Raw genomic sequence first — 12,895 nt, forward strand, 5'->3', positions numbered from 1 at the left:
GAGAGAGAGAGAGAGAGAGAGAGAGAGAGAGAGAGAGAGAGAGAGAGCCATCACTTATAACAACGGGAAAAGAAGAGAAAGAAAAAAAAAACAGTTCAGCAAAACTAGACAACATATTGAAAAAGTCTAGCAGCTGTGGATAGTGGAAATAATGTTGGGCCTGGAGAGTCAGGAAGACTCATCTCCCTGAGTTCAAATCTGGTCTCAGACACTTACTAGCTGTGTGACCCTGGGCAAGTCACTTAACTATGCTTGCCTTAGTTTCTGGAAACATGATCTGGAGAAGAAAATGGCAAACTACTCCAGTATCTTTTCTAAGAAAACCCAAAATGGGGACATGGAGAATCAGACACAACTGAACAACAACAAATCTTTACTGTTTCATACCCATGATTCTTGACCTCAACAAAGAAGGGAGAAGAGGGAATAGTTCTAATTCCTTTTCCATTTAATACTTCTTTGAATTCTTGACATTAGCTATATATGGAGTGGCTAGGTGGTGCAGTGAATAGAACACTGGCCCCAGAGTCATGAGGACCTGAGTTCAAATCTGGCCTCAGACATGTAACACAAAAACTAGCCATGTGATCTTGGGCAAGTCACTTAACCCCAATTGCCCTTCAAAAAGCAAAAAAAAAAGACATTAGCTATATATTTGCTATATTTAGCTATATTCTGTTTTCTCTTCTCCAGGTAAAATATCCCTAATTCCTTCAAACGATCCCTATGTGACTAGTTTTGAGAGTCTTCCTTATTACTCTTCCTTGAGTATTCTTTAGCTATGAAGTGTCCTTAAAATGTAGAACTGAAAACAATACTCTAGATGTTTGACTCAACCGAGAAAGTACACTGACACTATTATTCCCCTTGTTTTCCATTCTCTTTTTTCCTAATGCAGTCTGAGTTTTACACGAGCATTTTTGGCAACCCACCTTACAATGCTGATTCTTATTTAACTTCGAATAGGCATCCAGAGCCATCTCCAGTCATCCTGATTAATATGTGGTGACTGGACCCAGATGGCTCTGGAGGAGAGGGTGAGGCTGGTGACTTTGCACAGGCCTCCCTCACTTAAATCTAACTCTTTTGCATGTCATGGCATCACCTCCCTGATGTCATGGTCCTCTTCGAGAACAAAGGCCAAACAACAACTTTGAATAATGGCATAACAGCACTTAGAGAATGCTTTAAGGTCTGCAAAATGCTTCAAACTATCTCATTTCATCCCAACAATCTCAATCCCAGGAGGTAAGTGCTATTATTGTCCCCATTTTACAGATGAGGAAACTAAGGCAGGCAGAGATTAAATTACTTGCCCAGAGTCACACTGCAAGGCAGTGTTTAAGGCTGAATTTGAACTTTCATTTTCCAGAGGCCAGGTCCAGAACTCTACCATTCCATGTAACTGCCTCATTTTTAAGTCACTTAAAACTTGTCCAGTCACATCTTGTCCAGCTTGTGCTTGTGCCATTTATTTTTTTTAAAACCTAGGTTCTCTGTTTTACATTTTTTTTTGAAATTTAACCTTTTTACATCTGCCCATAGTTCTTACCTGTCAAGATTTTTTTCAACACTCATTCTCACCCAACAAAGCAGTTATTTCTCCTAGCTCTCTGTCATTTTCTAATTTAACATAAGTATGCTATAAGAATGGGAGAATCCTAGTTTGATGCCATTCCTTCATTCAGTTACGAACTAATTAACTGCACGAATGTCCACCCCAATACATTCATCTTCTCCCCGAGAATATTGTGAGAGACTCTGACAAATGTTTGATGAAGTACAGATGGATTACATCCATGGCATTTTCTGGTTTTATGATTGTATAGAAAAAAATAATATTTATTAGAGAAGGTTTGTTCTCAGGAAATTGACGATTGTGCTCCTCTGCTCAGGCTGGTGTATGACTCATTCCAGCTCTGTTAGCTTTCTCATCCTGCTAGGAGATAGCCGGCCCATCCTTCCCAAAGGACTTCTAGGTCTTCAGGAGCTACAAGAACACCTTGATTTTTCTTTAATGGATCCCAGGTGAGGGAACATTATGTAAATTTAAACATGTGCACCTTAAAAACAACTTTCAGCAACTATCACAGTTCACAACCTTTCTAGAGAACCCACAATGTGTTTAGCTAAGTCCTAGGTACTACAGAGACTCTTCTCTGTTACTTATCTGTCATCTTCTACTAATATATAGAATGCTTTATTTCTTGCTAGAGTCCCCACACACTGATCTGAATTTATTTTCAATTTTTGTTTTTTAATTTAAATTGTTTATCCTCTTTTCTTTTTTATTTTTTAAAGAGGGCAATTGGGGTTAAGTGATTCGCCCAAGGTCACACGGCTGGGTTTTTGGTTTTTTTTGGTGTGTGTGTTAAGTGTCTGAGGTTGGATTTGAACTCAGGTCCTCTTGACTCCAGGGCCAGTGCTCTATTAACTACACCATCTAGCCACCCCCACAGATCTGAATTTAAACTACTTGAAATCAACATAGGCAAAAAAAGGTCATGTCTTTTTTTTTTGCTTTTTGGAGAGCAATTGGGGTTGTGACTTGCCCAAGGTCACACGGCTAGTTTTGTGTGTGTGTGTGTGTGTGTATTAAGTGTCTGAGGTCGGATCCGATCCCAGGTCCTCCTGACTCCAGGGCTGGTGCTCTATTTACTGTGCCGCCTAGCCACCCCTGCAAAAGGTCATGTCTTAAAACCAGAGAAGTTATAAAAGGACAGCATATGATTACTAATCACTAAGAAAATAGTAGAATAGTATAGCTAGTAAACAGTATGATTGTGGAAAATGGAGAGATTGTAGCTGACTGGAGCAACCTAGGAAGTCTTTGAGCTTTGAGTATGATAATAAAGGTCAGGATTCTGCCAGAAAGGAAGAAGAGAGTACTTCAGACACTTAGAATAACATGAGCCAAGGCATGGTTATGGAAAACTTTCATTTTTCTTAGGGACTAATTGTTTAGTCATTTTCAATCATGTCCAATTGTGACCCTATTTGGGGTTTTCTTGGCAAAGATATTGGTGATTTGCCATTTCCTTCTCCAACTCATTTTATAGATGAGGAGATTGAGGCAAACAGGGTTAAATGACTTGCCCAGGGTCACAAAGCCAGTAAATGTCTGGGGCCATATTTGAACTGAGGTCTTCCTAACTCCAGGCCTAGCACTGTTTCCACTCCCAGCTCCACTGGGAGATATGCCTTCTCTTCTCTCTTCTATGGGGTCAGGCTTGAACATTATAGTTTTGTACTGTCAATCATTTTGCTTTTTGGTCCTTTCATTTATATTTTTGTAGTTATTTTGTATACTGTTTCCCTGGTTGGATTAACTTCAACTGCTTACTTCTTCCTCTGCTTCCATTTTTATAATATTCCTCATTTCTCATTACAGTATATACTCATATTACCATGTTCCTCATTCCAGCACAGCAATATTCCATTACACTCACATACCACAACTTCTTTAGTCATTCCCTAATCAATGAATATTGAATTTATTTTCAGTTCTCTGCTGCAAAAAGTGCTGCTGTCAATATTTTGCTGCATATGGGGCCCTTTTAATATATGGCAAAGACTCAGACCCTGATTGGCTCAGAGTCAGAAGGTACAAAACCTACATGACTCAGCACAGTTGTGAATTATCAGGGTTCAAAGTAGATCAATCCTTCAGATGTTTACAATTTAGCCTGAGTTTGGGAAACCAAACTCCAAGAAGAAGAAAAAAAACCCCAACAAAAATTCCATCTTGCTTGTGACTCACAGCATGATCGATGACATTTTTGGGATATTAAATATAAGTTAATATAAAGGAAAGTAGTTCTTTTTTAGGCTCACAAACACAATATTTCTTTTTTCTTTGCTAATAAAGAATTCCTTAAAGTAAGATAAGGAACTTAATCAGGAACCAAATTAGAAGAACTAAATGAACAGAGATTCTTATCACTTAGGTCAGATTTGAAGAATATTATGGAAGTAGGATCACAAAAGTTCTACAGCAGCCAGTACTAGCTCATGTAAGTATTTTCCAATCTATTCTTGTACTTTTGGCACCTTTTTTTTTCTGGTGTTCAAAAAAGCTACAAGTATAAATGGCTACAATTAGATGTGTTAAGACATGACAACTAGAACTTTTCTCTATGAGTTGCCTTAATTAACTACAACATGCAAATAACTTAATGCCCATCTCTTCTGTCAAGATTAATTCCTGGTTAATAATTCACAACAGTGTGTCCCAATTTTCATTATCATTACTCTTCTAGAATTTCTCCACCTTGTTTTTTAGCAATAGACCATATATTTTGTAAATTATTGTGTGGTAAAGGCATGAAGGCATGCTTTAATATTAGGAAAATTTTGAAAAATCCTCAGGGATGCTTAAAAATGCCAAAAGAATAACAAATATTATTTTGTATAAATTACTACTCTATTTACTAAATGGAAGCAATGCAAGGTGATTTGACAAGCATATTGACAAACCTAGTTCCTACACAATGCACCTCCTAACGAGTTGGGTGAAGTTATAACAGCATAAAAAAGGGGGAGATGGACAAGACTTAGCTGGTAGGAAAAAAATGACTAAGACTCCAGACAGTGACCTAAGAAAATGATACCACAATTCACTAGCATAATGTCATATGACCATAGAATTTACCATTGAAAGAGACAATAGAGATGGACCATCTGTCCAATCCTGTCACATAGATGAGGAAACTGCAGCCCAGAGAGTTGAAATGACTTTTTGAAAATTAATTTTTTTCAATGAGCAAAACTTGGTTTTCTCCCCCTACTTCCAGCTTCACAATTGAATTTCTAAAGGCCACATAGCTAGTACATAGCAGGGTCAGGACCCCATGTTTATTATTTTTTCCATTAAGCCATGCTTTCTCCTTTGACTCCAAATAATAGCAACAACAACCACCATTATTTTCATTACTTGGACATATCATTGATCCATAAAAAACTTAAGAGGCTGTTATAGTAAATAATCACACATGGCAAACTGTGTGTATCGAAAACTTTCAAAATACAAAAATCTAATAGACAAAAATCTTTTGGGAAAAAGATGAGGTCCATATTGTCCTCATCATCTTATTTGTTATTGAAGTGGTCATTAGGATGCTTTCAGTGAGCCTAGAGAAGAAAGGAATGTATGCTATTATCTTTATTCAATTACAGAAGTGGTTATTTTATCCACATGTGCAATAGTCCATAGAAAATTACATCCAAATAGAACAGAATAATAGCAGGATAGAGACTTGTCCCAGGAGTTTGACCCACAACTTATCCTTTCTTTCCTCATCTATAAAATGAGGAGGTTTGACTAGATAGCTTCTAAGGCCCTTTCTAGCTCCAAATCTATTATCTTATGGTACTAAGATAAGAATTAATTTCTATAATAATAACGATAAATTGGAAAGTCATAGTACATATTACATGTCACTATATATTCAGGTGTTCATTTGATATTTTCATTCTACTGTTTGCATGTCAGCATATTTTTGTATCTATCTGTTTAAATTGCAAGTTCCTGGGGGACAATTTTCATTTTAATTCATTTTGTGTGGTGCCTAACATAATATTGTAAATCACTTGTTGATTAATAAAAACTTTTTGACAATAAGGCAACAAGTAGAAATTTAATATTTACATTTTCAAGGTGAATTTATGCTTTTCTTCAAGTACCAAAACCTTTTTGCTGGAATTGAATCACAATTACTCAATGAGGCTGAATTAGGAGAAAGTCATTAAAAAGGGTTTGTTTATTTAAGTCAAGAAATGTCTTGCTGATTTGTGGACTAAGTACAAGACGAACCAGAGTGGCATCTCCTTTGACCCTCATGAACCTCAGGGGTTCAAGAACAGCAGGAGAATCTATTATGCCAATGACTCCTTAACTGAAATGCCTCTACGCAGAGCCCGCCAAGATAGCCTTTTAGAGCGATTACAGTGCAGAATGTCAAGAATCCACACACAAATGAATGCATCCTAATTATGTGCTAATCAAATGAGTTCAATGTTAAGCATACTGAAAATCTGCTCATTGGATAATTATGTAGTTGACTATTTAACCATAATGCCTATTATGAATTCAGTAAAAATACATGCTTTAGTCAGGAAGTTTTTCAAAGTTCACAAATGGAACTTTCCCCTCCCTAAAATTCTAATATGTAAAGAAAGAAATAACTGAAGACACTTTATTGGGCATGAAATCAAAGGTCTGGTTCACCTTGCATTGCTTCCATTTGGTAAACTAACAAATAAAATGTACTGAGATTTCAACATGTACCTCCTCCCCTACATGCTGAAATAATGGTATCATGTGATTACATAAGTAGAAAAGCTCTTTAAAAATCTAATTAAATTCCTTCTTTTTTTCAGATAAGGAAACTGAGGTTCAGAGAGACTATGTCAATGTCTCTTGGGATTGTTATCATTCCAATATCTGCTTCTGATCCCCTCCATTAGTAAAAGAAAAGAATGAATGAATGGTATCTAAAGTTTTATAGAGATATATGCTTTATTTCATCTCGATTTGAAGGTAGCCTTTTGTACTAAGCACATGCCTCTTTCGACAAACTGGAGCAGAAACAATCCAAGGAGATATTTCCCTCCCAAGGGCTCACAAGTATTCAAGTGTTGCCTGGAGGACGCTCCTTCTCCAAAGCTGTCTCTAAAAAATAACTCTCCTTCCTCCCTCTACCCTCAACCCACACCCCAGAGTCTCTGAAGAAGGAAGAAACTGATCAGGTAGAATTTATAGAAGGGGGAAACACACTCCCAGAAATCATGTCCCTGGATATAACAGAGGAACCAATAACTACCAAAGACTCCGAGAGAGCCTGGAAAGAGCACTGCTGGGAATTCTAGGATCATAAGCATTCCTTCTGTCATCACTCAACTCTTAGACCTCAGAGACACAGGCAGTGATCGAAGTGCAAGAAAAGACAAATAGAATATGATATATAAAGATCATAAACTTAGAAGAGGGAGGTTATCAGCCGACTTAGAACTTCCACTTACTAGAGTCTCAAATTCTCCAAGGATTCACACTTTCTTCCATCTTTTCAAGGAATACAAATGGGGGACAATGCATTTAACTTAAGGTAGCAGGAAATCAGAGGAGAGGAGCTGGAAATAGGAAAAGGGTGGGAGAACCCCCCTGGGAAACTTTTTTTTTTTAAAAAGCAAAGCCTGTCTTCTTTCCTGGAATATTATGTGCTCTTCCAGAAGATGGAAGACTGAATCACCTTTATGTTAATCTTCAGTAAAAAGCTGAGCAAGACAGCCTGAAGGTATTGGTATAAAAGAGAGATGGGACAATTATGTGTATTTTTGGTATAGACTTGTTATTTCATTTGCACAGGGAGCTCCTAATGAGGAAATCCCTCTACCAATGCATATGAGCACCTGCTCTGTACCTTATAATATGAGGTGGTTGACTGGGTCACTGAGAGGTTAAGAGACTTTCCCAAGGTCACATAGTCAGTATGTATCAGAGGCAGGACTTAAGATTTGGGTCTTACTTCAAGACTCTCTCACCAGGCACATTACTTTTCAATGTGTGCAATTCTAGGGGCAGTGCAGCACAAAAGAATGAGTGCTGAGCTTAGAGGTCAGAAAGACCCAGGTTCAAAGCCAATCCCTGATACTTATTTGCCATGTGACCATGAGCAATATATATTAATCTCTTTATTATTATTATATCTCTTATTATTATTATTAATAACTGAATCTCTTCTAGCCTCAGTTTCCTCATCTATAAAATGGATGCTAAAAAATTTTTAACATCTGCCCCAAAGGGTTGTTCTGAGTTTCAAAGTGAGATAAAGTATGCAAAACACTGTAAACCTTAGAGCACTATATTGTCAATTATTATATAGGAATATATTGATTGTGATCTCTGCTGTTTTATGAAGGAGCAGAAAGGCTGATTTGGTATCCCATTAGAATTACTTTAGTTCAACATGCCACACAGTAGATGCATAAATTATGCTCTACCTAGTAGGTTGTGAACTCCTGGAAGGCATGGATGCTTTCTTTCTTTCTTTTTTTTTTTTGTCTGATTCTTCAGCATCCAGCACAGTGTTTATCACATAGTAGGCACCTAATAAATATTTGTTGATCTTTTTTTGGTCTTTTTGGAGGTGGGAAAGTAGGGAAATCAGGGTTAAGTGACTTGCCCAAGGTCATGAAGCTAGTAAGTATTGTCTGGGACCAAATTGGAACTCGGGTCCTCCTGACTCCAGCACTGGTTCACTGTGTCACCTAGCTGCCCCATATTTGTTATCTTAATGTGATTATGTTGCTGTTGGATATCTCCAACTAGATATTTCAAAGATATCTTAAACTCCACATGTCCAAAATAGAACTAATAATCTTTTCCACTAAACCCTCTCCTCTTCCAAATTTCATTTTTCCTGTCATGTGTGGCATGCTCCTTCCAGGGTCTCAGCTTCATAACTGGCTTTATCCTGAACTCTTCACTCTAACCCCACAAACAAGCCGCTGATACATCTTGCTATCTTTTCCTCACAATATACTTTGTGTTCAAATATCTCCTTTTTCTCTATTCTCAAAGCTACCACCTCTGTTCAGGTCCCCATCATTTCTCTCCTAGACTATTCCCATAGCCTAAATGGTTTCCCTGACTCAAAGTCTCTTCCTCTTCTCCCACCATCCCCTCGCAGTCTATCCTATATACTAATTCAAAAGTAATTTTCTGATTGTTCTGACCATGTGACTCTTCTACTCAGCCAACTTCAGTAGCTTTGCTTTTGCCTCTAGGTTAAAATACAAATTCCTATATTTAGCTTTCAGAGACTTGCACAACCTGCCTTCAGCCTAGCTCCCAAGCCCACTCAGAGACAGCCCAATTGGCCTTTTCTATTCTTTACACATGACACTCCCTTTCTTCTGTGTCTTTGCACTGAAATGCTTGCCTGGGACACACCTCCTTCCTACCTCTGCCTGATAAAGTCCCTCTCCTCACTTAGGAAATAGCTTAGACACCATCTTCTTCATGAAACTTTTCCTTATCCCCAAATGATAGTGCCTTCTCTCCCAAATCATCTTGGGCCTAATTACTTTGTTACACACTTATTTTCTAATTGGGGATAGAAAACATATATACATATGTATATATATATGTGTGTGTGTGTTATGCATGTATATAAACATTATTTTATATGTACACACATATATGTATACATATATATTATAGGTGCTTATTATCTCCCCATTAAAATATAAGCTTATTGTACATAGGTATTGTCTCATTTTTTACCATTTTATTGCCAGCATCTAACATAGTGATTGTCACATAACAGATACTTAAAAATATTTATTGGTTAAATTATTAATGGCAGCTAGGAGGCGCAACGGCTAGAGTGCCAGACCTGAAGTCAGGAAGACTCATCTTTCTGAGTTCAAATCTAGCCTCAAACACTTACTATCTGTGTGACCCTGGGAAAGTCTCTTAGTCCTCTTTGTCTCAGTTTATTCATCTGTAGAATAAATTGAGGAAGGAAATGGCAAACCACTCTAATATCTCTGCCAGGAAAATTCCAAATGAGGTCCTGAAGGGTTGGATATGATTGAAATGACTGAATAACAAAAATGATGAATATTATTTTTTCTTCTTTGAATGACTGATATTACTCTTTTTCCTTCTTGTTCTTTCTTCAACATTGCATCAAAACAGACAATTTTAGAACTACTGAGCTCAAATTATATTATAGTGAAAAGAAGATGGGCCAGGGAGACAATAAAATTTAGGTTCTTTTTCCTGTTTTGCTATCAGTTAGGAACATGATTGGAAATGAAGTTATCTAACTTTTCTGGGTCTTGGTTTCCTTGTGTATAAAGTGGTAGAGCAAGGTGGAAGGATGGATTAGATGGCTAATATAATTGCCATCTAATTAGGTGCCCACCAGTTTTACAATGTAAGAGATACAGAAAAACTGCAAGAGAATTTGTCCCCAAAGGCCTATCTTACCCATACATTGGACTGTACAGTCCTTTTCCTCTCTAAATTTCATGATTATAGGATACTACGAATAGAACTCCCAAGCAATTATCTATGAATTCATAGATGGGTCACAAAACCTCTGTTCTGGTGAACTGAATTCGTTATTTTGATAGAAGCAATTTGTATATGAGCAGAATAGATCTTAGTATGTTATACTAAAAGGAATAACCTGATTTTGATGACAAATACTCTCCAAAAAAGAGAAGAAAGTGTTAAAAAGGAAATTCTGTCCTTATTCCTATGTCAGATCATGTACAGAGGCAAACAATGATAGATGTTAATCGCTAACAGCAGAAGCCCCCTCCCCCAACTCTCCTTATCACAGCTCTGTGAGAGAGAGGTCTTAGTATTCACTCAGCCTCCTTTACTTGTTGCCTTTCTGGGTAAAACCATTTCAATTGTACAAATGCTACAGTTTCTGTACATGACGACATCAGCCCCACATACAACAATGGTCAGTCACAGAGCACACAGAGATAGCACATTGTTCTTTGTTGAAATTCAGAGGATATAGCTATGAGGTAGCAATTTGAGTTCATGGGTGAGAAATGGGGGGAAAAATTGGTTATTGAATCATGATAATGCCTTGTGGCAGCATGGCTTCGCAGCGTCCGGATGTTTCTCAGTCCCATGTGGCAAGTGGGGAATTCTAGCTGAAAGGAGCCCAAAGATACCACTTTAATGAAGAATCACTCCATTCCACCTGAAAGGAAATCTGAGAATGATTCTTTCATCTGTCACTAGCAAATGAATTCAACTTCAGAGCAGGCAAGAAAATGTGATCAGGCTACTTGAAACAAATCACTGTTACATTAGTAAGAATTGGCCATTTGCAAGAAGCAATATGTCCAGTTTTTCATCAGTCCAAATTATCAATCAAAATGCCAGTTGGTATCATTTGCATGTGGCAATTTGATATTTATGCCTACAGCAATACTTAAGGCCAATGGGGGGGAAAGTCCATTGGGAAAATTCAACAAATTCCTAACTAAAGAAAAAAAATTAAAGGTGATGTTTTTGAAAAGAGGGTCATTGTAAGTTAATGAAACCTCTGTTTCAACCTTTCATTGTAAATTGGTTTCAAGGGTCTAAAGAGTTCAAATGGAGCAGAACTGCAAAAACCATATAATAACAGCCCTATACCAAAACATACTTCCCTTTCCATTTTAAAATAGCATTGTATGTACTATAAATTCAAGTTTTCAAAAACAATTACTATCCATCCTATTTTTTTAAAGCAAGGGAGCATTAGTGAGATGTTTCTGCATTTGTTGAATTTCTTAACTCAAGAGGTTACAAAATTTTTAGGATTTAGAAAGCATATTTTTTTTCCATTTTATATTGTTTACAGTAGGATATAGAAGAGTGGATAGCAGCTAGATGGCTCAGTGGTTATAGTGTTGGATCTGAAGTCATGAAGACCTGAGTTTGAATGTGACCATAGCCATTTACTAGATATGGGAGCCTGGTCAAGTCACTTAACCTCTATCTGCCTCAGTTCCCTCATATGTAGATGAGGATCATAATAGTACTCTCAGAGTTGTTCTGAGGATATAATGAGATAATATTTGTAAAATGCTTTGCAAATCTTAAGGTGCTATAGAAATGCTAATTATTATTACTATCAGAAGTATGAGATCATGGATGCATTGGCACATGTATCATTAGAGGGAGTCACCACATTGCTGAAGTCATAGATCCATCAAGGGTAAGGTAGTGAAGCAGAAAAAAATTGTTTAGCGACACATTTAATTTAATAACTCCGTAAATATCTCTTACCACAATTAGGTCTTAGAAATTTGACATTTGAATCATGCATACATGAATAGTCATCTTATGTTTAATTCTGTATCACCCAGGTGCTTTCCTAGCAAAAAAAAAAATCAAAGCTTACAAGGTAATATCTTTGGATTTATGACAAATTGTACCTTAAGGATCTAAAATCAACCACTTTGGTCATGCTACTCTTCCTTTCCATCTACTTCCTAGTCCTTAAATACCCAATATGTGTGAAATCTTCAACCTCAAAAAAATGCATTTCAAAAAACAAAGCATTCTATTTAACAGTCATTTGCACTTGCAGTAACAGACGGCTCTTTCCTATTTAGGGACCAAACATTTCTTCTATGGGTGAATCTTTCAAACTATGCTTCAAATTCCCCTGAAATTCTCCACTTTGGGGTGATTTACTAATGATTAATCTCTGGGGCAGTGTCATCAAAGTTTTGCTCCTCAAAATGAAAATATGTACCATTTAATTCTATAAAATTTCCTGCTAATTAGCAATCCAAATAGCAGGATTTGAGGTGACTTCATGTAGACATTTCCTAATTTTCAGTCTTTATTCATCTAGGTTTTTTTTTAATTCTCTTTTTCCACTTTCATAGGTTCAACCATCACTTCTCCTGAACTTGTCCTCTATTTCAAGCTATCTCTAAGGTATTTCAGATTGAGATCAACCTAGTATAAAATATCTAAAATAAAGTTGATTGGTTACTGGGGCAGCTAGATGGTATAGTGAATAGAGCATCAGCCCTGGAGTCAGCAGGACCCGAGTTGGATCCAGCCTCAAAAAAACTAGAAGTGTGACCTTGGGCAAGTCACTTAACCCCAACTGCCCTCCAAAAAGAAAAAAAAGTTGATCAATTTACCTTTAAAATCAGTTCTTCTAAGCCTTGGCTTTTCTATTAATAGTAGCAACATTTGCTTGGCTACCCAGGTTTGAATCTTCAATAACTTTTAGCTTCTCTTATTCCCTTCTTTATCACTTCATTTCAACATTTAATCAATTTCCAAATCCCATTATAATGTCTCATGGAGATTCCTTCCTTTGCATTCCCAATTCTAACACCTTAATTCAAGCTTTTA

General features: G+C 37.0%; 1 protein-coding gene across 2 annotated transcripts in view; it reads right to left on the reverse strand.

Moving 5' to 3' along the window:
• Nucleotides 1-12,895, reverse strand: part of LOC138176051 (reelin) — a 566,262-nt gene that overhangs the window by 281,380 nt on the left and 271,987 nt on the right. The window lies entirely within an intron of this gene.

Source organism: Petaurus breviceps, unplaced genomic scaffold (genome assembly GCF_028583685.1).
Source record: "Petaurus breviceps papuanus isolate PSGF00001 unplaced genomic scaffold, PetGlider_PUasm1.0 80, whole genome shotgun sequence".
NCBI lineage: Eukaryota > Metazoa > Chordata > Mammalia > Diprotodontia > Petauridae > Petaurus > Petaurus breviceps.